Genomic DNA, 6,000 nt, shown 5'->3' on the forward strand with positions numbered 1-6,000 from the left:
TCACTCTTAGGGTTCATTCTATTGTGTGCAATACGTCTTTAAGAGGAGCCGTGGAGACTCAAGACGGGCTGGAGCTGGGCTCCGCGATGCCATTAGCGAGCATACATTCCACTTCTTTTGCAACCGTGCACGTTTGTGTGGATTCACGCGATACGCGTGCTGTTTAATGGGCACTGCCTCCCCCACATCAATGTCATGGTACAAGACACTCGTGCGCGAAGGGATATCCGAGAAAAGTTCGCCGTGAGTCCTAACCAGGCCCATGATAACAGCTTGCTGTAGCTCTGACAGATGGCCCAGCCGACAGCCAAGAGTGACCACAGACTCCGTGTTTGTACGACGGCCCTCCACTACCACTTTAGACGGGATAATCACGTCATCCTCCAGCCCACCAACGCCATCTGAAAGAAAGAGACTGTCATTACTCATATCGACACTAGATGGGGCCAACACACAAGCCGACACCGGCGTAGCGGCCGCCACAGTACTGGCCACAGGCCCCCTTGTATGAAACGGCCTAATCATATTAATACAACCCAAAGATTCCAATGATTCCAGTACCACTTCCCTTGCGGGAACAACATCAAATGAGCCCCCTCATCCCAATCCTCCTCTGTATCACGACAGAACGCCCGAAGCATAGCCTTTAACGTGGAGTGGAATCTTTCTAACGCCCCCTGTGACTCCGGGTGGTATGGACTAGAGAAGCTATGTGATATCTCCAGCTGTTTCAAAACCTGCGAGACGATACGAGACAAGAATTTCGTCCCTTGAGCAGATTGGACCACGCGAGGTAAACCGACCACAGAGAAGAACCTCACCAAAGCCTGTGACACCGTCTTGGCCGTTATCCGTTTCAACGGAATCGCTTCAGGGAAACGTGTGTTGGCACACATAATGGTCAAAAGAAAACTATTACCTGCCTTCGTTCTAGGGAGCGGTCCCACACAGTCAATAATAACCCTCTCAAAGGGTTCCCCCACTGCCGGGATAGGATAGAGCAGCGCCCGTGGAATGACGTCACTGGGTTTCCCCACTATTTGACACGTAGAACACCCCCTGCAGTGCTGCGCCACATCCCGTTTTAACCCTGGCCAAAAAAAATTACGCAGCACCCTGTCGAATGTCCTGTTGACCCCCAAATGCCCTGCGAGCCTATGATCGTGAGCCAAACAAAGGATATCATGACGGTACTTGAACGGAACCACAACCTGCGTCACCACATTCCAATCATTCCCCAATGACGCATCCGGATCAGGGGACCATTTACGCAGCAACACCCCGTCTCCCAGGACATAACAGCTTTTAAGACCCTTACTCTCTCCTTCCCCCACAGCGGACACAAAAAGCCCTGACAGACTTGAATCCCTACCCTGTTCTGCGATAAGTTCCTCACGAGCGAAAGAGAACTCAGCCGTGCTACTGGCAACTTCAGCCGAGGAAGTAGTGTTCAGCAACGAACCGGCTGACACAGAAGAAACAGCGTCATCCGACTCAAGTTGGTCAACTGTAGGGGCAAGCTGCGACAATAACAACGAGCCAGGCTGCCCCTGGAGCGCCCCCTCCCTCTCAGGCTCGTCGCCGTCAGCCGCTACTACTGTATCGAACAAGTCCACCTCGCCCTCTTCCTCGGCCCGAGCTCTAACAACCATGGCTCGCGTCACCGCACATGAAGAGAACACCCTCGGATACGCCTCTGCCAGGATGTCTACCGCCCCAGACTGGGCTGGCACACAGGTCACGTCTGCCTTCACGAGGACCTTACCCCCTGCCAAATCGTTCCCAAGGATTAGTGACACCCCCGCAACGGGGAAGCAACTTTCTACCCCAATGACAACCGGGCCCGACACCAATTCAGATGTCAAGTGGACAATATGAAGCGGGACCTTCATCACATGCATCCCAAAAGACCTAACTGTTACCCCAGCATCCACTTCTGAACTACTGTCGAAAGGCAACACATCCCCCCGAATAAATGACTGGGATGCAGCCGTGTCCCTTAATATGGTCACAGGAACCCTCACCCCATCACTAGCCAAGGATACAAAACCCCCGCTGATAAACGGTAGGTAAGCTTTAATATCCTCACCCTTTTTGTCATACTCAACCGATGTGCGTGTGGGTGCCATCACCAACGAAATCTGCCTACTGGGACTAGTAAGGGCAACACAATTTTATTTTATATGACCCCGTTTTCCACAGTTAAAGCAATCGCGTGTCTCAGACCTCGCGCCCCGCTCAATCGCCTCGCCCCCACTGCTACCACCCGTGCCCACCGTCTTGCCGCCGAAACCCCACCTCGGCTTACTCTCCATATTGCGTACAGGGTAACTTGGCGTAAAGAGTGTCTTGTGCGTCAGCACAAACTCGTCCGCCAGGCTCGCAGCCACCGAACACGCAGTCACCTTACGCTCGTTCATGTACATAGCAACATTTTCGGGCAGACAATACGACTTGAATTCCTCAAGGAGCACAAGCTCTCGCATCTTAACCAGGGTGTCCACCTTCTCCGATGCACACCACCGGTCAAACAACAGCTCTTTCTCATAAGCAAACTCCACATACGTCTGCGAGCTGCCCTTCCTCAGAGCCCTGAACCGCTGCCTGTACGCCTCAGGCACCAGCTCATACGCCCTGAGAATCGCAGCTTTGACCGCCTCGTAGTCTTGGGTATTCGGGCACAGGGACGCATACACATGCTGGGCTTTTCCCGTAAGGACACTCTGGAGCAGCAAGGTCCAGTGTTCGGCCGGCCATCTCAGTGTCGTGGCCACAGTTTCAAACATGGAAAAATATTTATCCACATCTTTTTCCAGAAACTGTGGCACGAGACGGAGATATCTGGCCACATCAAACCTATCTTCGACGTGTGGGCGCACCTCTGCCCCAAGCCTCCTGAGTTCAAGCGTGCGCGCGTGAGTGCACTCCGCCTCGGCTTGGTCACGGTCAACCCGCTCCAACTCGCGCGCATGCACCCGTTCCGCCTCCGCGCGCACACGGTCCCCCTCCTCACGCTTGAACCTGAGCTCTTCAAACCTAAGCTCTAACTCCAACTTGCGCAGCCCCAGAGAGCCATCGGAGCCTTGGTCTAACTCCTCATCGGTGTCATCATGCACCACCTCTCGGGTGGTCAGAGCCTCTACCAATGTGCCCCGCTGCTGTGCTTTCCTACCCGGGGCCAGTTTAACCCCATAATGGTCCGCTATTCCCGCCAGCTCATCCTTCGTGCACACGCCTAACAACCCCACTGTCGGCCTGCGCACAAAGTCTGCCACTGTCACTGGCATTTCTGAACCGGGCAGAAACAGGGAAGGAGAAAACGAGGGATACCCACCAACACAACCACCATATAACAAAACAAACGAAAACAATCAACCCCTAACTAACCACAACAAACAAAAGAAAAACGGCTTCACCCTAGCGTCTGTATAGCCCTGGTCCCTACCTACTTCGGCCACCGCTCCACTACCAACCCTGGTACTGTATGTATGATATCTAAACAAGCGCTGGCACGACCGCCTAATGCCTCCACACCTAGAGGTATTCGCAAATCAACCACTGTCATGTGTCAAAAAAAAAAACCAAACCCATCCCCAAACGCTCTCAACCCTCACTATAGTACCCCTATATAAGTAACTACTACACACACGCCGGCCTAGGAGGAGCCTGACAGGGTCCTTCTAATACCCCGACCGCATGTGGTGTGTCCCCAGGCGATGGAAGGTACCATATATAAAATGGTCCAACTGCCCTAGCTGGTTGAGAACGCTCCCTATTGGAGAAGTATTTGCCAAGGGGGTCTAAAACATGGGTCACACACACAACAATGCCAACCATACCTCACAGTGTGGATCCAGCCCAGCGGCCATCACCAATGCTTGCTCCTAGTCGTTTGGCCGAGCCCCCATATTACGTAACCATTGACTACAGGAAGGCTTGTTAACTTGTCAATGTTACACAATAAGGAGACGGCAGCCAAAGTATCTAAATAAAGAATATTTTAATTAATAGTTACCATGGTTTTCGTAACTGAAATGAACCTAAAATAATAGACAGACAAACACAGGGCTATACAGACAGGATCAGCACCAGACGGAAGGGATGACAGACTACTTATACACAAGGGAATGACGAGACAACACACACCTGGGGTAATGGTAATTGGGTACACCTGGGGGGAAAACAATAGGGACTACACACCATGACAAAGGACTACATCTAGACATGACACATCACACTAGGAACGCCTGATCAGGGCACATGACACACATAACACTGGCCTTCCGACCACTGCCACCAAGTCTCTTCAACTCATTCAGAAAGCAGCGGCCCGCCTGATCCCAAACCTACCGAAGGCAGCCCATGTCACCCCACTTCTTAGAGACCTGCACTGGCTCCCCATTGCAAAGGGAACGGCTCCCGCCTACCTCCAGTCAATGGTCTCTAACTACACACCCTCAAGACCCCTACGCTCTGCATCTTCTGGCCACGTCAGCCCCACTCCTGTCACCCCCCCGGTCCTAATGGACCGGTCATTGGACTTGCAGCACCACTCATGAACATTACACCACTGCATTTGTGTTTATCTATGTTTATTAATTTGTTATCTGTGGTGCTCACTTGTTTGTTGTCTGTGTATCTGTTGTGCCCCATTGTCTAGTCTAGTGTATTCTCCCCCTGTTTCTGTATCTATGTGTTATTTAGTCTCATGTTTCAGTATGTTACCCCAGGCTGTTTCAGTCTTTTCCACACAGCTGGGTCTTGTTTCCAATCACTCGTGTCAATTATTCTGTGTATATTAGTGTTGTTTGCCCTGCCCTCCTGTGCTCGATAATTGTTCATGTTACCCTCGTCCTGTGTGCTGTCAACCTTTTGTTTCTCCGTTTTCATCAGTGAGTCAGTTTTGTATTGTTTGCCACGTTAAAGTAAAGTGCTTATTACTTTCATCCACGACTCGTGCTTCATCTATTTTCATCCTGCACTACCTCTCCTCGTGTTAAATCTGCATACCGGGTTCTACTCCTCTCTACCATCGACATGCCAGCGAAACGCTCCAGGAATCGTAACACACTCCTATCCGAGCTCCGGGAGGGTCATCAAGGAGAAGCCGCCTATTCTCGGTCCTTGCCCCACAATGGTGGATCGAACCTCCCACCCCAGTTAGGACAGCCGAAACCCGACCAATCTTTTGCCATCGACTAAAGACACACTTCCTCAATCAAAATCTGAAAAAGTTAAATAAAATTACCTTACTGTCATGCACTCAACACTTTTGATGAACATTGTTACTCAGCTGATAAAGTTGTACCCTTCGTGATGACTTGTCGTACAAAGTGTCAGCTAAATTACTAAATGTAAATGTGCATAAACAATATTTTATCATCTTTAAATGGATCCTGTCAAGCCCATTTATATGCTGATGACATGGTTATATGGGTATATGTTTGGGTAGTTAGTGTATAGGTAGTCAGGATTAGGTTTTTATTTGAATTTTGTGTTATTGTACAGTTAGATAAAGTCTATTCCCTACTGAGTTAGTTTTGTTTAGTTTTACTAAACCAGTGAACTGTGGTGTTCCACAAGGAAGCATACTAGGACCGTTACTGTTCCTAATTTATGCGCCACCCCCTGTCTCCCTGTCTCCGACTGTCTCGGAGTGATGACCGGAGTGTTGGACGTCCCGTGATGAAGACCGGGAGGACGCAACCCTCTTTGCGCCGCCCCTTGCCTCAAATAGATCCGCTATCAGCTCTATCTTTAATCTTTCAAAATGTTCAGTTGCTATCGCTATCAGCTCTATCTTTACATGAGTGCATGCTTACCAACTGTTTGCCTGTTTTTACTGCAACACTACTATCACCGACATCTAAGAAGGGAGATCCCCCCTTGAATGGCCCTTCTAAGGTTTCTCTCCTCCACATTGCCTGTGGTGCATTTTTTCCTATTGCTAGGTTTTAGTGAGTTTTTCCTTACCTTCGTGCGTGGGGTATGTCTGGGAGT

Source organism: Notolepis coatsorum, assembly GCF_963971535.1.
Source record: "Notolepis coatsorum genome assembly, chromosome: 8".
In the NCBI taxonomy this organism is placed as follows: Eukaryota; Metazoa; Chordata; class Actinopteri; order Aulopiformes; family Paralepididae; genus Notolepis; species Notolepis coatsorum.